General features: G+C 43.2%; 1 protein-coding gene across 4 annotated transcripts in view; it reads left to right on the top strand.

Moving 5' to 3' along the window:
• Positions 1-23,538, top strand: part of PLAG1 (PLAG1 zinc finger) — a 52,077-nt gene that overhangs the window by 20,622 nt on the left and 7,917 nt on the right. For all 4 annotated transcript variants that reach the window (XM_074577055.1, XM_074577057.1, XM_074577058.1 and 1 more), the window contains one exon: positions 20,379-20,478. The gene's annotated coding sequence lies outside the window, so the exon portion shown is untranslated. The remainder of the gene's footprint in view (positions 1-20,378; positions 20,479-23,538) is intronic.

Below are 23,538 nucleotides of genomic sequence, written 5' to 3'. Positions count from 1 at the left end.
TGCGTTCCGGTTTTCATTCTTTCTTTGAAAACATGCTCCAAGCAGGAGGCCGTGCTATCATCATGAATTGTATGTCCAGATAATTTTTCTCTACCTTTCCTCAATACTGAAATGTGGCAAAAAGTATTTATTTGGATTTGATGCTGTTCTGAGACTCTTCCAGCTTGTTACATGGCAGCCTTGCTTTCTGTTAAATCAGAAGATAGTATTTCAATATGAAAAGTAATGTTATATAAATATAGTAGATACTTTTTTTTTTTTTTTTAAATTCACACTTCAGAAGGCCCTGTGTTGGTCTCTGTGGTTGGTAGCCATCTGTGGTGCAGAAGACTGTAAACTTCTACCTTATTTTCACTGTAGTGGGAATAGTGAGTTGAAGCAATTGCCCAGGGCTTCTCTCTGTTGTGAGTGTAGATGTTTGGCAGACTTAGTTCTGACCAAGTTTATTCAAGGAGATATATGCACCGCCAGTAATATGAACTTAGTCATTTAGTACCTCTCATCACCCTTGCTAAGGTGAGACCATCTTGTAGTGCTGTGATGCTCCGTTCATGCTCAATGCTCAATCTGTTCTGCCAGGTTGTTCCTCTCACCGCACTGTTGGACGCTGTGTCCGTGAGACAGAGGTGATGCTAAATCCCCTTGTTTATCAGGGTGCTGAAATTTCTGCTGCTTCTGACTCTGAACTGCTTCTCAATCGGGTTAGTGCCAATTGGTGATTTGCAGTTTGGGTTAGAGCTGCAGGAATTCTAACCAGTTCATCCCCGTACTTCAGATGGCTCATCCTGCCTCCTTCTGTGCTGACACTAAGCCACGACAAAGACTTAGACTGCAGAGAAACAGTCTGCATTTTTTCTGTAGGGTTAATTTGGCCGTTTTAACTTTCTAGGGTTAATCTGACTATTTTAGCTCTCTGACCTGGGACGCTGTGTGGCCAGACAAGCACCAGTGCAAGAAGGAAGGGGAGGAAGCCACATAACTGTAATTGTTTCAGTGTGGAGGAACCTTTAAAATAACTAAGCTCTGGACAGGCTGACAGAATGCTGTCCTGTGCTCTGTTCAACATGTCAGCTGGACAAATGTGTCCATCTCCAATCCTGAAACCTTGGCCAAAGTGCTGTGCCAGAGCTGTTAGCCCTCTGCCTCCAAGTTGCTCATGGTCACTTGAGCCTGGCACTGCTTTTGCCGCGCAGCCTGGCCTCCAGCAAGGAGGTGGCTTGTGTCCAGCCACCTTTGGTTGTTGGCTAGTCATGGTTGCCTCAGCCTATGGTCGACCCAGTAAACAAGGTGCTTGCTTAGGTGGAGTAACCTAATTCTGGAGATAGCTGCTTTGCTTTTGGGATTGGGTCCAGAGATGAGAAGGTAACTGCTGAAGCTACTTGCCAAGGCAGCTATCAAATCTGATGAGGGATCAGGCCTTGAGGTTAACTGGCAGCAATTATCTGTACCATAGCTATATCCACGCTGAGTGATTCCTCAGTGTTTTCTTTTGTGTTGTTCTTGGTTTGGGTTTGGGTTTTTTTGTGTTTTTTTTTTTTTTTTAAACAAAACAAAAAGGTGATGTCTCACAGTGCTGGTTTCTGTGGCCCTATAATTCAAGGGAAGTATCAGCCCTCTCCTTTGCACATACAGCCTTTTGGGTACAAACCCTAGAGTTCTGGTGACAGCTGTGATAACAATGAGACTGAAATACAGATGTCTGAAAAGTTCTCACATTCTCCCCTGCTTTGGTAAAGAAACAATTGATTTCAGAAAGGGTCATACTGAAATCATCAGGCCGTTGTACCTGTTTTGGTAGTGTTGTGTCATTTTTCTTAGCCGTTCCTTTGCATAACCGTAACTCTTTTTGACCATTTTGTACCCGGCCCTTCAGCAGATGTTTCCCCCCAGTGCTAGTCGTGGTGGCAGCTTGTGCTAACTGGCAGGGCTGGGAGACAGCAGTGTGTTTGGCAGGGGTGGGGGGGGGAGGGATGTGGAAGACCATCATCACCAGGGGTCAGAAATAAGTGTATTGTGTGTGGTCGACAATATGTAATAAGTGTGGTTTAGCAAGATGAGCTTCCAGCTCTCACTGCAGGAGAAGGAGATGCATACCTGTCTTTACTCTAGCAGATTTTTGCGATATGATAGGAGGCAGGAAAGAAAGGTAATTTCTACAGCCAAGTTTTTATGTGTTACTTTCTCATGTGTTCTTAATGATGGAAAGCTTGGGTGGGTGCCGTGCTGTCAGACTGCATTACCCAGCGTTAGCTGGTCCTGAATCCACGCTTCGTGTTCACAAGTATTTATTTTTTCTTAAAGACTGCTCGTTTGTGCAGTTACGAACACTGATGGCACGGGCACAAGTCTCCACATCTCCCTTGAGTACCCTCTGGTACTCAGGTTTGGGTAAGCAGGGCAGTTGCAGTTCAAAATTTGTAGTTGTAACATTATCTGTTAGAAGTGGAAAAAAAAAATCCTGCTAAAACAAGTAGCGTAGACCACACTAGATCTGCTTCAGATAAGTCTGCCCATTATTGTGTGCAATTAGACCAAGTGTTTTAAAAGATTAGTAGATATTATATTTTAAAAGATTGATTAGTGGTAGGAAGTAAGGCTACCAGTGAAATTTTTCTTCTAGAGTCCGCATGCAAAGATCTCTTATTAAAATTTATCCAGTTGTTTAGCTTTTCCTAACAGAAAGTTCAGAGGTCATGGAAACAAGTGCAGTATGAAATTTCAAACCCAATAGTCACCTGCTTTTACAGAAAAATAGTTGTGTTCCCTCATTTTGGAAGGCAACACAGTTATTTAAGTAATACTTTGTGCTGTCAAGATATGCCCCCGTTTGTTTGCATTCGTGTGTATTCCAAACTGTTTTGATTTTTGTTTTAGTATTTGTATTTTTAGCTGTAGAAGCCTGTACAGGCTCCCAAGGATTTCATTGACTTTCTTTCTGACGACTTTTTCCTAAGAAAAGGTGACCATACCAAGTCTGTGAATAATCCTCTCTGTATTCCAATCTGTTGGACAGTGAGCGTTGCCTTGCAGAACTGCTGCCTTGCCTCTAGTTTGCTTCACTTAGCTTTTTAGGCCCCCTTCTCCTCTTCACGGGATTCTCCATTTTGGGGATTTTTTTACCAACTTGTCACCTTTCAGCTAAAGGGAAGGCGAGGGGAGGCAATTGCTTTCTTATACCTGTTTCATTAAGAGAGCCTTGTTGTTCCTAATCCACCTATAATTTGTTTCTGTTTCCTCTTTCTTACTTTCCTTTTGCCTCCTTTCTCTGAACCTCCTCACCTTCATTCCCATCACTCCTCCATCCCCGATCTTTGGGTTTGGAAGAAGCCAGGAGGTGTGGTTAGATGGCAGAAGAGCTCAGTTATTACTTACACAGGGAAACTTCATCCTGTCCAACAAGTATGCTATTCGTAGCCTTGAGGGATATATCTAAAGGGCACAGAGTTTCCACTCAAAATGTAAGTAGATTAGATTATGTATACATATTTGTTGTGAGTTGGCAGGTATCCTAGTGCCCGAGGTCTTAAAACATATACTTTGCTATACTCAAGGCAAGCTCAACTGCATGTTTCCATAGATGCTCTGGAGAGATGGGAGGGTGCTGTTTGGAGTTCACAAAAGTGTTATCCTCTCTAGATCTGATACAACACAGGAATTCTGACTACTGTTCTGTCTAGTCCTGTATTTTGTCTTGATATTAGCTACTATCAGATGCTTCAAGGGGTGGTATAACCCTAAGATACAGAGGAGATCGTCTCACTTAACTCTCTGCTGGTTTGGATTTTGTTCTGAAAAAAGAGGGTTGGTATTATTTTTTCTGAAGCCCTCTTGAAATCGTATTATAATTCTGGATGATCCAGTTATCTATATGAATCTTGTCTGTGTAACTGTATGCTACCTTCTCACAGTAAATCTCACAGGCTAATACTTTGCTGTTTAATAAACACCAGTACTTTAATTTTTGTTTAAAATCTGCTGTGCTGTGGTTTTATTGAATGTCTCTCGCTGTCATAAGAACAGATGAAACCATCTGAGCAAGTTACTCTACTGCTCATAATTTTAATAGTTTTATCTTGTTGTCTTGTTTAAAGAAAATACCAAAACAAAACATAAAAATGCAGGCCCAAAATGCAGGTGCTGCAGATATGCTGGAGGGAGCTGTGAATTTAAACCAGCTGTATTTTATGAAATTCTGTTTGGTATGGCACTTTTCCTTATAAGGTCCAATGACCAATTGTTTTGATTATTTAGAAGGAAAAAATTCCATGAGAACTGTTACTGAAAATGACTAACTTGGCATTAGTGATCTGTCGCTCTCTTACAGCATTTGATGCAATACTGAAGTTAATTAAGATAGCTGAAATATCCAGTTAGCCGCTCAGTGCTTCAGCTGTTCATATGTGACCTGTTTATTACATTTTCTTGTAAATTGCTAATGATATCTGTAAATAAATACTCCTTCTATTTGTAGTGGTCTCTTCTTAACATCCAGGCCTTTGTAAATAAAGAACAGCCTGTGTATCTAATAGAAAGCTCGAACACTTGATTCACGGCGCACAGTGACCGATGGGCTTTTGCAGTGCGGAGCTGAAGTGATTCTGCCAGTTTTGCCATACAAGCGGTGAAACCTTTGAAGGAGGAGCGCAGCGCTGCGATTGCTAATGCTCGGTGGAGGATCTGCAGGGGTGAAGCGGCTAGGGCTGCACGTTAGAAACCAGGGGTGGTCAGGTCAGGTTGCAAGAGAAGGGCATATTTGACAGAGAGGTAGGCTGGATTTATTTGAGTGGGCTTGTTTCTTTATTTAAGCAAGGATTGGAGAGTGATAAAATGCAGCAGCTGATGCGCAGTAGTTACAAGCTGCTTTTGCTCAAAATGGCAGAGGGGCATGCGAGAGAGATGGGATCGGGACTTAGCAGATCTGAAATGTACGTCCACATGACCCATTCTTTTGGCATCTCAGTGACTTAGAGAAGATGTGCTTGAAAACAGTTACTACGGTCACTCAGACCCGTTTGTGTTATCTATTAGTCTCTTAAAGGCAGAGGATGAAGAATAACCTGTTGTGGGGATTTTTTTTACCTTCTGCATGATATTCTTCCTGTATGTTGAAAAAAAAGATTTACCCTAACTGTTTGTTTCCGTTTGAAACTGCATGCAAAATTTACTGCATTTTCTTTTTTTTACTTCTATTTTCCTTTTCTAAGTATGGAAACATAGGATTCACTCAAGCAGATAATAGGTAGAATTGTCCCTTTGTGAACCTTAAAATGGAGGTAGTGAGAAAGAATGTCTAGGCTGTTGAGCACTGGGAAATAATTAACAAAAACAATTTACTATGGCTTAGTCCACAGTAGGATGTTACCTTGAACACGCTTCAGTTCGTCTTACAGCATCATGTGTCCATGCTGAACTTAATTCTCAAAGTTATATCAAAAAGGACTGCTTACTGTAGTAAATGCAGTAAATGCTTGTTGCGGTGAATTGGTGTCCGCTCTAAGGTTTCTTTGGGTTAATTGACTATGATGTGCTGGAGTTTGTGTTTCTTCCCACCTGGCTCACCACCCGTGTCCTCCTTTACTCCAGGATCATCCTGACTGGAGGTAAATGCTCCATACACACTGGCAGGTAGCCAAGAGTGCTGCTCTTTGTGGTGGGGGTTGTGAACAAGTTGCTTGTAACGATTGATTAGTTTTGAAGAGTCTGCCAAGGTTCTGGTGGCCTCCGGTTTGTGTATGTCTGACCCTGCTCGGATACGGATCATTACGGGATGGACAGGTACAGGTCACTGCCTGCATAAATGAAAGTGAGAGAGCACACCTGGACCTGGCCTCGGGGATGAATCAACTCAAAGGACCACAAAGGATGTAGCAGAAGACTAAGAAATGCAACGGATGCTTGATCAGTGCCCTCATATGTGCTCTGGGCTGTGGTTTTGCAAGTGACATTGCCACTGAATCCAGGAGTGATTTCCCCCCCCTCACTCCCTCCTCCCCCCAAATGGTGCTGCACAGTGCCACAGCAGAGGCCTGAGGTAACCGGGTAAAAACCCAGCAAATAAAGGTCAGTAGCCTCACCTATACCATAGTGTCCAGCTGGGACTGGGCCTGCTGCAAGCACTGTGACTCATCAGACGTGAACAATACCCAAGAAACGGCTACAGGATCCTGCAGAGGCTGGAGGAGGAAACCGATCCAGTAAGTATTGCATGCCCAATTGCACAATAACTTCACAGGAGGGTTTGAACTACGTTTTCTGGAGCAGAGCTCTCTGGCTCAGGTAGCAGCCTTCCCCTTGCTGTTTAACTAAGCCGTTCTCAGAAGATCAGACTCTTGTTTTATTTATTTCTTGTGGGCTCCTCATCCACATAGATGCACTGTCACTCACTGACCACTGCAAACTTCTGCACTCTTGCTACTGTCCCTGCATCCCTTCATTTCTCTTACCTTCTCACCCAGAGTAACAACCTTTAATGTTGATATCCCCTACCCCAAATTTTTTGCATGTCAAATACAGCAAATTCTCTTCCATCTTCACTCAGCTACCCTTGCCTAGTTATCAGTCCTGCTGTACTGAAGGACTTTTCAGAAACTTTACTGTATCACTTCCATTGTACCTCCGTGTCTTCTCCTTCCTCGAAATCTCTGCACTTTCTACCCACTCTGTAAAAGATCCATCCCATGAGGAGTAGCATCAAGTTATCTTCACTCCCAAGTCTTTGCAACTCTGTCCCGTAGATACCTTGCCCTATTTGGGAAACCTCGAGATCTCTAGAAAGAGAGGTGTCCCTGCTCTTGGTGTCATCTCAGAGCACACTGCCTACTCCCTGCCTGCCTTGGGCAGCCCTGGGGCTCTGAGGAAGGCAGGGAGTGGGCAGCTGAGATAGGCACAGCAAGGAACACCCCCATCCCAGCTGAGCCAGAGCCAGGCAGGGCTCACCTCCACGCTCCGCGGAGCTCCGATCCTCATATGAGTGCAAGGGGAGAGAGTTTGAAGGCTGAAGTGAACCGCGTGTTCAGGGGGATGCACAGCCATAGAGAATGGGTGGCATTACATGGGACTCTGTGTTTCCTCCTGCTGCTGCCTACACCCCTGCCCATGCGACGTCCTTCAGTTTAACCAGTGTTGGTTTGCCTTCCTCCCAGTCAGGGTCATCTGTCACATCTGTGCTGCTGAATCAGGGCTTAGTTGTTTCTCCAGTACCTGACTCCACAAATACAAGAGCTCTTGATCGCTCTCTTTGATGCTTTTGCATTTTTCATATTGTGCTTTTTGTTGTTTGGTTTTTGTGGGTTTTGGGTTTTGTTTTGTTTTTTTTAACTCTTGCTCCCATCCCCCAAATGGCATCCTCTCATGAGTCTCACTTTAAAGCTTTAACGGTATATTTCTTTGCTGTGCCAAGTCCCAAACACGAGTTGCACTTTTCTGCCTCCTTTCTCAGCTGATTTGATCTCCTCTCATTTCCTCCTCACTAATGACAGCCTTCCCCAGCTTTGGTTATGCTGCCCCCCTGCTCCAGACTTTAGTCATGCTCAGAGTGTTTATAAATCTTAATGCAGTCTCAAATATAAAGCTGTGCTGTCACGGAGTTTCATTAGCGTGCTCAATCTTTGCTGAGGGTGAAGTACACAAGGAATTTTGAACTGCTTTGCTGTTCTGAAACTTATTTATTAGAGTGAGTTTGTGGATGTATAACAACTGCTACAGAATTTTCTTGATTTTGCAGTGTACAGTAACGTGTAGGAGCCATAAAAAGATGTGTGGGAGGGAGGGTTTGACACAAACATTGCAGGTAAAGGATGCACTGGGGTTTTTCATTCTTTTTCTTTATTTTTTTCTTCTTTTTTTTCCCTTTTTTTTTTCTTTTCTTTCCTTTGAGGCAAGGCTTCTCTTGCACTCCTGAATGAAGTTTGTTGATAGGTAGCCTTGCAGTGTATTATCGCAGTTTGCCTGTTGCCTTTATAAATGAGGCCCTGAAAGTCTCCCAGGAATTTGCTAGGGAGTAATATTCCTCAGCATAAGGACAGCTAGTCGCACATGTGTGCAGTTACAAATGTAATGCCTACTGTTTTTTTTTTTCTTTAAAAAAAAAACGACACAAAGGCAGAGCCCTTTATACTGAAATGCCTATCCAACAGTGTCTGACCATTTCAAGTTTTGAAACAATAGCAACCAACTTACCCCATTACGTATGTCCCAGAAAAACCTACAACAGCATATGTAGTATGTGGAAGTAATTTGGAAGGCATCTTGCAGTTTTGAAGGGAACACGGTGAAAAGAAAAGTTGGGGGAAAAGAATTTGGATGTGGTCATGAGGGAAGAAACTAGTTAGCAGTATTAAAATAGAGTTTGTAATGAGTGGGGTGACTAGTAACATCTTTTATTTTTTCTGATTTCTCTTAGCACATAAAAAAGCTGCAGCCCATATGAAGAGGGGAATTATTAGCTAAAAGATAGACATCAGATTTCAGAAGATAAATGAAAGGTGGATCTGAACCTTGACATTGTCAGCTCAGCTCAGCGGGAGGTTGCAAAGGCAAAGTGGTGAGAGGAGGGTTTCCTGGAGAACTCCCGGAAGACTGAAATGGATTATGCGATTCTGGAAGGGGACAAGAAACAGGCAATACAAAGGTGCTAAACATAAAACAGTTGTAATAAAATGCTGGTCAAGCACTTCACTTCCAACACTCTGCAACACATAGGAGATGTTCCATATTGAGACCACTATGTCAGTTGCGCTAATTAGAAATGTTGCCTGACAGTATTCGGCTCTTGTGTACATCATCTAGAGGAGCACTTCTTGCACGACCTACTTTGCTCTTAAGGTTGTTGTCTTTTCATTGAAAAAGCACCATCAGCTACATCAGTAAATAAATCCATTTTCTAAACACCTGTCTGAAAAATAATTGAACACATGACTATTGTAAAACTCATCTCTTCACAACTTTTTAAAAATAAAATTAAACTAAAACATACCTTTTGATTATAAATTTTTTTCTAGCCTACAGTTACTTTCCCACAGTGTGAAAGGAGCTGAGGTGTCTTATTGGAGAGCACTTAGAGGAATATGTTCTCCGGGACTCACAAAAGCATCTCCATTTCATGTTTCCATCTGCCCTCCAGGATTTTTTCCCATATCGTGCATGAAACATTGATGCATACCATACAGTCATAAGACTATTTTTATTCCATTTTTTTTGTCACCATCTTCCTTCCACCTTTCTGGAAGCCTGCCCCACTGGCAGTCTGCAGCTGTTCAAGGCAAAGTCTTGCATGTGCTTTTTCTCCCATTATTTAATGTAGGCTTGGAAATAAGGGAAGCAGAGTCTGCTAAATTGCTTTTATTTAAAAAAAAAAAAAAAAAAAAAAAAAAAAAAAGAGCTCTTAAATGCCCTGATGTCTTGGACTGTGGAGAACAAAAATTACCTTGCAGGACATAGTTCTTTCATTGTAGACCACCCATTATCAGTATTGGTGAATGCTTACTGTGGTGATCTGTGTCCGGCAGGACTGTGAAGGAATATGCCAGTGTGTTGATAAGTCTGAAGCCTGTGTGTTTGGGAGGTGGAGCCGGGGTAGAGTAGGGCAACAAGTACGTGTCTCACCACCTGCTTCTGTGCCAGTTGGGAATCCTATCCCTTCAAAGCTATCCGTGACCTCCTGTGAAATGACAGACATGGAGAAACCTCCTTGTGCTACTGTCAGCCTTCCTGACTTGGTTGCCCTGCCAATAACAAGCTGATTACCTTGTGATTTAATGGTAAAGTTGTTTGGTGACTGCATCGTTATGACATTTCATCAGGCTGGCAGGAGCTCCCAGGTTGGTTTTCTGTTGGTGCGGCTCCAGGGCATAATCTGTGTGGACTTCTGGCAAGTTCTGCTTCTGCTGCCTGAAACTAGTAGTTGCTGCCAGTCACCTGAATCCAAAAATTGTACTCCAGGTAACTGTTCTGGATACTAACTGCCTGGCTTCATCTCCCTCTGCTGTGTTCAATCATGTAGCTCTAAATTATGCATGAATGCTTTTAATTGTTCATTAACCTGGCATAAAATCTCAGAATTCTTAAGATGTGCATCTCAAAATGCATTGCATGACAAACTGAAGCAGAGCACTGTAAGTGCTCAACATGCCGAATGGGAGGTGGGAACAAATGCAGAACTATGTACTTACCTCGTTAACAAGGATGTTCTCATAGCAAAATGGCACGCAAACACTCTGTGAAGTCACAGTAATCAGAGTAAGCTGATGAGGTGTATGCTAATGTCATTGCGTAGACAAAGCTGGTACGTATTGTCTGCACTGTGCAGGTTCTGGAAGGCTCACTCATTACAGCTTTGAAGAGGGATTTGCTTTGGTGTTACCCTAAGTATTCTGCATCTTTAGTTATCCTTTCTGAAGGCTTTTGTGGTTTTAATACAGTCATCCAGCATCACAGCTGTAGCAGTAGTAGCAAAGACCATAGTGACTAAATGTGACACTTCTTATTTAATGTAATGTTACAATAATCTATGAAGTATTTTCAGGTAGAACAGCAGTTCCTTGACTGTAGGGTGTATTGGAAGATCAGTGGCTGCTTGGAAATTGGGCACTCTTTCTTATTTGTAGGTTTTCTCTGGGGGCTGGGATAAGAGGCAGAGGAGATGGGGCAACTGAGATCAGCATTTTAATTGGAATAGCTCCAATAAATCATATGAAAATCCAAGGTTACGAAAAAAAGCAATGCTAAACCCTGTCACAGTTTTTGCCCCCGGGCAATGTTGTTCAGGCAGTGTGATTCAGGGCAGGATTGGGCGTCCGCTATGTTCTTTGGAATACTGTGTGGTTACCATCTACACACAGGATTCGGTGTGTGTACTGGGGACTTTATTTCAGTCCTTCACGAGTTGTCATTTTGTCCCAGATGTGAGCTTCCCAACCATCTAACCCAACCTCATGAGGGAAACGTCAGTTCTGTGAAGGGTCTTGTCCTAGTACAGTCCTTGCAGCTTCTATGTGGTAGTACAATTTTTTTTTTCCAAAGAACACCACCTTCCCCATCTTAGTTAAGCTTAAATTGGCCAGGTGGGTAAGTATTATCCTTTTCCTTTTCCTTGACAAAAATTGAGGTATGGTAGAGGATTTTTCCAAGCCCAAACGATGAATCACTGGTTGGATTACTGTAGTCCCATGTTTTCTGACTTCTAGTCCATCCTTATTTTACAGACTTTGCTATTTAAAACCTGTCCCGGCCTTCTGGCATCCTGTTAATTTCTCCAGCACAGCCAGTTCCTTTGTGCTGTCTGCCTAGCAGACCTTTAAGTGAAATTACTGAGCTCTTTGGTGAGGTTTACTTTTTCTTCTTCAATGAGGAGCACAGCACAAAGTGGAGTGACTGGTGGCTGCTTTTTTCTGTGTTGTTCCAGTTCAGACCGTCTTTCTCTGACCGATCACTACCTGCACAGGATTGTGTTGTGTGGTGATGTATGCAAGTGGAGTTCATCTTGAATTCCACCGATGTCATTGTGATTTCCAGCTGGCAGACTGGAGCTCCAGAAACCCTTTTACTTGACCCATTACTGAAACTGTTAAAAACATCTTGCATTACGATTCAGGTTAGATGACTGTCTCAAAAAAGAAAAACTTGTAACTTCCTATCCTGTCTAGTTGTGCTCTGCAACCTGATTTTCTTGTTTAAATGGTACATCCTAAAGTATTCAGGTGTAGAAAAAATCATCTGAAATGTAAGTATGTAAAATCATGGTTTCAGGGGTGGTCTGGACCAGGCAGGCCTGCACCAGGCAAATCTGAAATCTGTCTGCGGCAATTTTGGTAGATGCTATAATAAAGCACAGACTTGGTCTCCAGCAGGGTAGGTATGATTATTTGGGAAGAGTCAAAGCAGCATTTGTAAGAGTCCTGTCTTAGGGAGTTGGAGTTTTTTAGAGGCATCAGCAAGAACTGAAGATGTTTTGGTTCAAAAATCAAAGTGAACTTTATCAGGAGGGCATTTTTAAGGAAACTAAGGAGCCATAATGTAAGAGGGAAGGTCTTTGCACAAGTAAATGACAGATTAAAAGGTAGGATCAAAGGGTAGAAGTAGAAGGTCAATTCTCAGTTTTGGGAGGGTCCCAGTTACGTTCCCCAGAGATCTGAGCTGTTCAACACAGTCATAAATGGTATCAGTAAGGGGATGAGCAATTGTGTGAGCAAGTTTGCTATGAAGAAGAGAGCCAGGTGTGGAGAACAGTAGAAGGACATTAAAGTGCTGAGGACTGTGCAACAAAATGGGTCATGAAATTCAGTGTAGATAAATGAGGATAACAAAGGATTCTGGGTTTGAACTGAGTAAGAGTAATCTTACTCCATTGAGGAGTAAGAGTAATCTTACTCCATTGAGGAGTAAGAGTAATCTTACTCCATTGAGGAGTAAGAGTAATCTTACTCCATTGAGGAGTAAGAGTAATCTTACTCCATTGAGGAGTAAGATTTGGGGATTGTGACTGGTGATTCTGTGAGATCATGAGCTCATTGGTCACCAAATACAACCCAAATGTCAGAGGAAATAAATATAGAATAAAATTGAGAATGTCATTACAGGAGTGTGTGGTTCGGTTGCCTCCTGAGTGCTGTGTGCACTTCTGGAGCCTTCATCTCAGAAAGGATTTATTAGAAGTGGAAGAGGCTTAGAAAAGGTCAGCAAGGATGATGAGCTACGTGGGGTGCCTTCCACGTTCTTCCTAGAACACTTCTATAACCTGGGACTGTGGTCTGGGAAAGGAATTAATTGAAGGCAATGTTATGGACATCTGCAGAGGAAGGAAGAGGCAGACTAACCACTGCCTTTCAAAACAAGAACATACACAGTTAGGAAGGAAGGCAGATTCAGAGCCCTCAAAAGGAAGAGGTTCTTCATAAAATCAGTAGTGGAAAGACCTGTGGGATGACTTTTTGAAGGTGTGCTGTAGATATTAGAAATTGATAAGGTTTTCAGGGGGAGTGTGGACTATTGCTTGGAAGGGTGATGTGCTGAAAGTTGCTAAAATAACAGAAACCACATATGGCTCAGGAAGTCCCTGACATCAATGAAGTTGGAGGTCAGAAGAGCATCAGTGAGAAATATCACATGTTCGTGACCTGTTCTGTACTTTTGGCTATTACTGGAGGCAGAATACTGGCCTAGATGTACCATTAATCTAGCCTGCCCACCTAGTCTCATTTTAAGATGTCTTGGGACAAAGGAAAACAAAGTTCCTTACAAACATCAATTACTTCTTGATCATATTGGTGTATGATCTTATGAGCACCTTTAGGATGTGTGTTTGTGTTTACTTGTACATATACAGGATTTGCTTTTGATTTTATTAAAAAAATGACATGGTCTTATATGCAGATTAAATAGTAACCAAAGTTTGCTTTCACAGAAGCATCATCACTTTAAAAATGGATGCAGATTATTCTTGGCAAGGGTGTGGTGGCGGTGGTGTGATTCCAAAATACATGAAAGCACTTTTGCAGGTTTTTAACGTTCTAACAGTAATTATAGTATCAACGTTATTTGTATCACAGCCTCTCCAAAGTTTTTAGAAAAACATCTATGCAGTGCCATAGAGATTCTTAAAAAGCCCATAAAACCACAATCATCAGATGGGTTAACTCTGGGCAGCTCTTGTTTCCTTTAATTTAGTATATAATCAGGAACCCTTTGGAACATTTAGTAACCAAAAGTGAGCCCTCAAGATTTGAAGTGGACCTAAGTAATTTGAAATAATAAGAGCCCACAAAGAGATGCTGGATAGTATTGTGATTTTTTTTTTCCTTTAAATTACAGACTATTAGGTCATGATAAAATAAATGTTGGTAAGCTCATGTTCTACTTTTCCAGAACTTAAAAAGAAAAAAAAAAAAAAGACTGGCATGATAGAGTTTTTCTTCTATATTCTGAAAAAGGTTATGTAATACTCTTTCTAGTGTAGCATATTATAAGAATGACTTATTTTCTAAAATTAAAAATCTGGTTGTCCAAATTTCAACACTGTAGTACAGCTTTCAAGAATTGCAAATAGTCTTATGATCATGAAAAAAACCAACATGCTGTATTTAATAGTCAAATCTATATAAATACCTATTTTTGTATGATGGCTACTGTCCCACAGCAACCTAGTTGTTTTTTCCTCCAAATGCTTGCTTTATTAATTTCTAAAAGGTATGTATATTTAATAGATGTTCACTAGTGGAATCTGTATATTTACTGCCCAGAAGAAAAGAAATGGGTTTAATAATTTTAGTGCATTTGTTCCCCTTGCTACCCATATTCACACTAGTTTGAAAGGACCAGGGGTTTTTCCTGCTCGACTCTATGCACTTTCAGTAAGTTTCTCTGTTTTGTGGATGTTTAAAAAAAAAAAACAAACCACCAACCAAAAAAGCACAGAGACTTTGTTAAAATTTTGAATTGATGAAATATCTTAACTCTTGTATTTTTCTACCTTCTGTATAATATTCTTTGCAGCATAATCATTATTCTGCGTACAGTAGATACTAGTAATGTGCTGTCACTAACTGTAGACTACAATGGGTGCCTGGTTTTAGTTTTCAGTGCTTATGTTATTTCATTATGTTCTAGATGTTAGGCTGTTTCCCTGAGGGGTAAAATCTTATGTGTTATTATCTCTAAGTCATTCTTATGTTTATACCTCAGATCGCTGGATAGATATGTTCACTGTTTTGCCCACATCATTCTGTTTTCCTGCAGCAGCTTTCCCTGGCAGTTCTCCTGCTGCATGCTTGGATTTGGTTGTATCTTCCTCCAGCCTGTGGGTGCTCTCGCTGCTCTCCTACTGCATTCCCTTGGCCACCCCTCTATACTTCTAGGCTAGAGCTTGAATCCGTGGAGAAGGATTTCTCTGAACTTAGCTGCCTGCTATAAGGAGAAGTCCTGAAGTTCAAGATAAATACAGCCTTGTATATATTAAAACAAAAACAAAACCACAACCCAACCAAAAAAACAAAGTATCTGTTCTTTTGTGATTAGTTTGCATATGTGTGTGTGCTCCCCTTACGTGGAACACTACAGTAGGGCCAGTGCCTACATCTTTGAATGGTTATTTACAATAACTGGTGTCCAAAACTGCGAAAGGCCAAGTGGCTTCACCTGCCTCTCAATGCCATCTCGTCTCCTCTGGGCCCTCGGTGTGGACCCCTTTGTCTTTTCACATCTCTCCATCAGCTTGTGAGAGAGCAGGAGCTGTAAAACCCCAGTCGATTCCCGGCTGTTGTCAGGTAAGTGTACCTGTTGGCTGTCATCTTCTCGCTGCCTGCCATAGGAAAGGCCACAGTGGCTGGAGGCAGAGCTCCAGGGGATTGAGATCTGTCCCTCCTGCCATTTGGCAGTGCCGTGTTTATAGACAGTCGTGCCAGGTGTCTTCTTTGCTTAGGGGAGAAACATGTGCATACATGTTTCTTGCTGATCAAATCTCTTTCAAATTACACAATAAAACAGGCAGAAAATTAAATGAAGGATCACTTCATGAAAGTGCAGGCACGAGCCGCTCCTGGCCTAGGCAGGCTCCCTGGTCAAACCCCCACCTTCTGGTTAACAGCCTCACCACAGCAATGCCCATTCTTCCCCCTTCTTGTCCTCCAGCATCAAAGCTTCAGCCTGAGCTTCCAGATGTAGGAGAACTCGGGCCACAGAGAGACACCTTCCTTTGTTGTCCCCTTCCCCCTCCAGCCCTGTCCAGCCAAGAACAAATGTGAGAGAATCGGCATCTTCCTACCAAAGGCAGGATTTTCCTTCTAAACACAGACATCAAAGGTGAACAGTCATCAATACTTCAACATCTTTGCCAGTTAAGCATGGATTTTTCTTACCTGCTTGATTATTTCCATTGGTGGGATCAATTTCTCCAGCCGAGATGCTCCCTTTCTGAAGGTTAATTCTCCATAAGAGGGTTGGCAGCTGGACCTTCTGCTACCTGCAGCTACTCTGAGGTGAGTCTTCTGCTGCAAAACGTCTGGCATTTTTCTACAAAGTCAGTCAGATGTACCGCTCACTCCGAGGTCAGTGCAAGTGTGCAGCTGGCACGTTGATCCTTAATGATCCAGGAAGGATGTCTGAGCCTTGCAGGGCTGCAGGTCCCAGTGTGCTGTCCTGGAGCGGTGCAGGCACTTTGCCACTTGCACCCTCAGGCCCTTCCAACAACCGTCCCAGCAGAGGTGTCTGAGGGAAGGAGGGTTAAATCTACACCTCCACAAACTGAACTGCCGAGCGAGAGGCTGCTGCGTAAGCCCACAGCACAAGGAAAGCAGGAGGAGGCGAAGTGATGCTCTTTCTTTGGTTGCCTTAACCCAGGGATCTTCAGGAGCTCTGGCAACATCTGTGGAATTTTAACAGCCCCGGCTGAGCAGGCCAGGTGTGGTGAGATTTGTAGTTCGGTTCTCTGTAGTGGAGGTGCTGGCTGACTGTCACTTTGGCTCTTTGAGCCACAGTTAAGTGCCCGCGTTGACTGTCTCTTCCTGATGCTTCCGGCAGCGCAGCTCCCCCTGCTATCCCTGACTGCTCGGACACAGCAGGTTTCCTCTGTCAGTAGTTTTTTAGTCAGGTGACTAAAAAAGATACAGGAAAGAAGAAAAATGGTGACTTTATACTATAGTAATTGTGGCTCTTCCAGGCACCTTCTCCATCGAGGGACCACAAGAGATCTCTTGTCCTTCGCTCTGAAGGAGTCTTTACTGGTGACAACCTGAGAGACGTTAGACAGGGGCATCCTGAGCTTAGTTTGCTCCATTACCACCCTGAGCAGCAGCAGCGACTCCTGGCTTCCTTGGGCTGCACGTGTTCATCCTCCCCCCCAAACCAGGGTGCCAGCCTGTGTTTCACCTTTCCCATCCTCAGACTGCGCTCCCAGCTAGGACATCAGCTCTTGTCCACATATTTCTCTCCCATGGCCCTGCTCCCTTTCACCAGCCACAGCAAACCGTGCCAGCTCCTCCACATCAGCATCTCAAACCCCGAGACGGGAGCATGGGTTTGGGGGCGGCGGGGCTGCAGCGGCCACTGAAGAGGGAGGTTGCCGCTTCCCAAGGCAGCACGTTGATGGCAGTGGCACACGTAATGGCTTTTGCCCCACAGGGTGAGTGAGGAGCAGAGCTGGGAGCTGCCATTGCTGCAGGTGGCATTGGGTGGTGCGATGGTGTGTGTGGCACAGTTCGGGAGACCTCTGCCTTACACCGCTGCCAGTAGAGGTTAGGAGGGGTCACAGGCACAACCAGGATGGACATTACTCTCTTCAGAGAACTTGATCCTGTTCATGTGAGTGCGTGCTCACCTGGAATCTGCTGTGTGGACAGCACTTCTTAAAGAATTGCACTTTCCATAAGGTAAGTAACCGCTTCTCATTTTGTTTCCTTAAACAAATATTTAAAACCCAGGGTGACTCTGTAATACTATTAAATCCTTAATTAATTCCTCTGTTACTATGATTCTGATGTTTCTAGGACCCTTCCTCTGGTTTAAAACTGATCAATTTCAGGAACTGGAGTTAGATTCACTGTGCTGTATACAAGCTGCAATGACAGATACTGTGTTCTCAATGCTGTATTCTCATTACTGCTCTCTTGTTTTAAAAGAAAATAACCATGAAACTGGTGTTTTCCTTTACTGTGCTTGGACACTCTTAAGAAAAGTAAGAAATGCAAGTCAGGAGGAGGATTATTGGTTGTATTCGTGTAATGTCTTCATTATCCTTTTAGTTTAGATATCAAATAACGTTTTAAAACATTTTCAAGTGCAGCTATTTTTTCAGATTTTTAAAGATGAACTGTGAGTTTTGAAAAAAAGTATGTTACTCTTTTTTAATGGTAAAACCAGGAATAAATGATTTAGCTTAGGGTCTGGGGGCTCTTTTTTTTTCTTTTTTTTTCCTTTGACTCCTTAGATGGTAGAAATTCAGATATTGTGTAACCTGGAATTATCAGGGTGTTTGGAGAGTTAGCAAAATTAGTGCCTCACAAATACTGGAAGATCTGAAAAATTCTAACAATCATAATCTGACAAATTACAGAAGTCGTATTTTGTTACTAGTTCCCAAGTGGGTTTGGGGCATGTGCATGTGACAATGCTTTTTGCAGTGTGATGCTTCTCAACTTCGTATGGAGAATAATTTGAGCTTTGTTGCTCATTAAAAATTGTTCCTAACTCATCTAGTTGAGAAGAAAACTTAACGACATTGTAACTATAAGCTGTTACGAGAAGAATGGTACATCTTTGTCCAGTATTCTGCCTCAGAGATTTTCTAGCACCAAAAACTCCTGAGAAAGGTCATCTAAAGATCAGCATTATCATGGACAACTTTTGTATTGTGTGCATAAGGAAAAGTCTTTTATCTAGTAGGTAACTTATTGTTGCAAAGCATAGAAATTTTTTTATTTTCTGTTTCACTTAATCCTGTCAAATGTAGCAGATGTTTTCATTATTCATACAGAGTTATCCCCTTTTGTGTGTATGTTGTTAAGCTCTTTGCTTAATAATGGTCTTGTAGAAATTAAGATCCCAGCTAAGTGTAGGTACAGCATTGCCCTCATCTGGATCCACTGCATTGTGATATTGCAATATTCATAAGGTAATGAATAAGAGTACCTGACCTTCCTCCTTCATTCCCTTCAGCATTTTAAGTACATCTGGTGTTTATCTTGCTTATTTACTTGTTGCAGTTGCTTCAGTTTCCCCTGATAAAATAGTCTTTCCATGCCTCTAATGACCCATCTCTGAAGGCACGTGCTTTTTGCTAGAGTGACTTTAGATGTGTAGTGAGAATTGAGTACCATAAGCATTTAAGAGAAAAAGTTGAATACTGTTGAGAGGGCATTATAATATTTTTGGGGTAGAATTTGGGGGTTTTTTTATTGGAACAGGAAATAGTCTGTAAATAGCAATGGTGGAGGGATGAAGTGCATGAGGACTTAGTCTGTTACCTTTATGTGGCTGGCTTAAATATTGTCTGCTTATTGTGAGCTACGTTAGTAGAAACATCTGGATAATGAAGCTCTTCCTTTCTGCTACAATAGCGGAAGATGCTGAGCTAAGCATTGCAGGATAGCTAATTTATAAGGGTCTGGCTGGGAGAGGGAGAGAAGAGTCGTCAGCATTTTATCCCCGAAACAAGGTGATTTGGGGACCTCCAAAAGAGGTGGTGAGGGTTGTGTCCCCTCTTTCCCTCATTAGTTGAAAGCAAAGCTTTCACTTTTTCTTTGGGTACCGGAGCTGTTTCTACCTCCTGCCTGTATGTACGAAACCACAAACAAATGTTTCTCAGCTGTCGGAGAGCTTCTGTCGGTTGCTCTGAAGCACTTTTGCCTTTAATAGGTGTTCAAGGACGCCGGTTTGCTAACATTCGTGCTTACCAGCAGAGGAGGCTGGGGCTGTGCGAAGCTGAACTTGGTACCGAAAGGAAGAATATTTTACTGGAGTGAATGGGAAGTGAGAAGGGAAAATGGTTTGTGTGGGGGGAAATATTACATTACTCTGGGGCTTCCTGCCAAATATCTTCAGTCTGTTCTGCCACGTGGGGTATGTGCAATGTATAGGGCTTCGCCCTTACACATCCGGAAGAGTTGGCGGGGATAAACCTCCCCGTTACAATGAGGCATTGAACATGTTTTCCGTGTATACCTGTGTCATCCAGGAGGCCTTCTAGCAAGAAAAGGAAGACGTGCTGCAAATTTACAAAAGGAATGGTGGCAAGGGAAAAGGGAGATAGAAGGGAAATTCCAGAAGGGCCCTCTGGATTTGCTCAGGCACACCTAGACTTGCCCTCTATTGGGACTTACCTGTAGCATGTACATCGTTAAGAGGTGCTATTATTTTTTTTAAATTAATTTTATTTTCCTTTGCAGGTGACCTTTTAAGCTGCTATTTCCTGTATAATTAAGCTGAATGAAGGCATTAGGTTCTAGTAAAGTTGGGCCTAATCCAGAAATCTTCTCTTATTCAGTCCTTTCTGAGTAAGAAACCCAAGTCTGGGCCCAGCATTTTACATGTTTCGCTGTTATTTCTAAATTATTTGTGGTCTGTGGATTTTTTTGTTTTGTTTTTAACTGTATTGAAAACTCCTTTGCTTTTGTCTAATTTTATCTCTTTATATGTTACTGTCCAGCGTAGCGTTAGGTGAAACGATGTAAGTATACTGCAAATTGAAGTGTATAATTGCTACTGATAATGCAAGAACGATTGATTCCTACAGTTTATAATTAACAGTACATAATGTTCTGTGCATGGGTTGGATCTATCCCTTTTAACTTTGCCTTTCCGATTCTTTCCAACCCCTGGTCTTGCCGCATCCCAGCCTTTCTGAATATACTACTTTCGCTGGAGTCTAGTCCGTTCTTCCTTTTGTTTTTCAGACCAGTAAAAATGGGAAGTACTGGATTCTGGTTTCCTCCAAGAAGAGTCAGCGGAACTGGTTAAGACCAAAATCTGAGGACTTTAGTGGGCAAACATCAGGTGTGCATTGAACAGAGGCTGCTTTAATCCTACTTTAAGTATATGCTTCTTTTAAAATAGTAGTATATATGAGCTTTTGTGTAATGTGTTTGTTATATTTGATACATATAATCATTCATCCTGCAGTTGTGAAAGCACCAGTAAGAATGAGGATTTTAAGTGATAATATGTTGAGACACAAACAGGCAGTATTACTCATAAAATTCTTTCAGCTGGTCTTTGGAAAGTGTAATATTTGAGGATCAGTGTTTTTTTAAGTTTTATCTCCATTGCTCAGTCTATATATCCACAAGAAAAAAAGAAAGTGGTTATATCTATTCAGAGATCAATACTGAAGTTCTTAATTGCCTCATCTGTTGAGAAATGGTACTGAGATAATAGTGCGTACATGTTTTTTAATAAAACTCTGTCATTGTCAAAGATTGGATCCACACTATATTTGTTCTGATGATGCATTTTTGAGGACACTTAAACACAGTTCAAAGTCAGCTTAATTAGTTTCATAGAAGAACAAAACCTGAATTCTTCATCCATGTGAATGTTCTGAGTCACTCTGGTACAGCAAGTAGGTTACCTGAAGTTTTGGAGAAGGTAACGGTGTTATATTGGCCTGAATATAGGATGGCCTTCAGCCTGTTGCGTGATCTTTGCATCAAGAAAAGGAGTGAGAAGTTGTCAGAGTTGTTAATTTAACAGTTAAGCCTCATATGCTGTTCCATAACAAACACTGCTTTTGGCCTCACATCAGACCTTGCATATTACCCTTCTGCATGGCCTAATATCCTGCATCTCCCCAGCTTGATGCATGTTCAGTTCCTCCCCCCACCTGCCCCCAGAATTACCAGCTCACCCCTATCCTTGTGTCCTTAGATATTCCCAACCCCTATGCTGCGTTCCCTGGCCCCACAGCCCTATCCTGGTTCTGCCTGTTGTCCCCCCCTGCAGCAGCTCATCCTCTCTCCCTGTATCCTGCCAGCTGTGCCCGCTTCCCTTGTCACCGGCTGGCCACAGAGGCCACTTGCTGCTGAGCCCTGGACCCAGCATGACCAAATTAACCACACTCCCCTGCAGCGGACTGTGGAGGCAGTTCCCTTGCCCTTCACCAGTAATGCTGCCTGCCCTGTCTCAGGCTAGGCGTGGATTTGGCAGGGAGGCAAAATGGGTCGTAGCCCTTTCTTACCCCATTGAGCCTGTAGGTGCAGTAGCCACGCAGCGAGGGCCACCACTGCTGCACTGTGGGCTCTGTGTGGCGGGTCTCATATAGGTGCCTGTGGGGTATAGATAATACCCTGTGTAAGTGTAGATCAGGTTGGATTATTCTTTCTCTCCCTCCAAACTTCATTTGTCAGGAGATATTAAGCTAAAATGATATTTCATTCTATATTCAGGCCAATATGCATAGAAGACCAGTGTGTTAATTTACAGGAAAGGAAAATTAATTTTATTACCGGATTCTGATTAAGGCATATATTGAAAAAAATCTTTCAATCCACAAATATATCACAACTTTGATGTGAATCAGACCCACCTTTTGATTACATTGGTGGCTTCATTGAAGTCTTTGGAACTGGTCTTCATTTACTTTTATTGCAGAAAATTATTGCTCCCAAGTCTCCAAACAACTCTTTCATTTTTTTCACTTATGAAATAGATAGTTGATTATGAGAAAGAAGATAAAATTAAGCTGATACTTTGAAGACCTGTGCATGTTCACACTCATGGAACTGATGTCTCCAAGCTTCGTCCCATGAGTGGGAATGAGTCCAAGACAAATCTGAAATCATAAGAGTCCTTAGAGAAACACCTTTTCTGTCACTGGGTATCTTTAAGGAGGTTAGTGGTTCCATATAAAATTTGGGGGAGTAAAGGTGGTCTTACAAAACTTCTTGCTTAAAGAAAGTAGTCTAGTTTAACTTGCCATTCGAGAACTTTAGGGTTGAAAGGCAGCAGATTTCCATCTTGGTGTTCCAGTGCTTCTCTCCTTTTGTAAAGACAAGAGAAAAGTTATGGGGAGGAGGGAAGAAGAGGCATAGGAAAAGACATACTCTGTGTACACGTTTCAGTCTGACGATTTCATAAAATGCAGATGTTAAAGAGGGGCATCCCCTTTTCCCCCTCCCTGCCGCTCCTGTCCTGCCATGCATTGAGAAAAAACACAAGCTCTCCTTTCTCCTCACTTTCTCCTGAGGCCACGCTGGGGCTCTTGCAAGGACCGTTGAGTTTTGCCGCCATCACACCTGAGCGCTGCTCTCTGCTCCCCTCTGGAGTGGTTGGCCCCCTCCCTCTCCGCTGAGCCTCGGTGGGGGATGAGGACAGCTGAGACCGGGCCCAGGCCACCTCCAAGCCATCCCGCCTCCCCTGACCCAGTCCGTTTTGTTTATCGGGGAGGCGGCGTTAGGCTGGAGCAGCTGCGGCCTGGTGCTCCCTGCCCGGCTCCACCTGTTCCAGCAGCTGCTGCCTTCCCCTTGCCCTGCTGCTGGGGGCTGTGGGGGCGGCCGGCCGCCGAGCCCCCAGCCCGGCCGCTGCCTCCGTGACGCCTGGCCCAGCCGCCCCTCGCGCAGCTGCCCCAGACGAGGCCGTGGTGGACAGCAGCTGGCAGCCGTGACACCGGGGCCGGGGCGGAGAATCGCTGCTTTTGAGAGAAAAGCCAAATTCGGGGGCTTTCTGGCCCTGCCAAACGCTGGTGTTGAGTGCCGTCCTCCTGCCATCCTCCTCCTCGCCCCCGTTGCCGCAGACCTCCCGCTCGGCCCTTCCCATAACAGGCAGCACTGAATTTTGGTATCTGTACTAGCAATTGTGCACCAATGATGGGGGGGGGGGGGGGGGGGGGGAAAGGCTGTCGGCTACTCCTTACAAAGGAGGGCTGTTGAGTGCCCCATAATGGCAGGCGCCCAGTTGCTACTATATGTTACCAGATGATGAATTCAAAGCTGTTCGCCCACGGGTCAGACACAAGCGTCACGCACCTCCTGTAGCTGAAAGCCTCCAGTTTAGTTCACGGTTTGCAATACCGAGAGCCTCCATCCTCAGCCAGCCTAAATCCGGACGCTTACAGCCCCC

Source organism: Larus michahellis, chromosome 2 (genome assembly GCF_964199755.1).
Source record: "Larus michahellis chromosome 2, bLarMic1.1, whole genome shotgun sequence".
Taxonomy (NCBI): domain Eukaryota; kingdom Metazoa; phylum Chordata; class Aves; order Charadriiformes; family Laridae; genus Larus; species Larus michahellis.
Note: the sequence above shows the minus strand (reverse complement) of the source record. Positions and strands in the feature narration are given on the sequence as shown.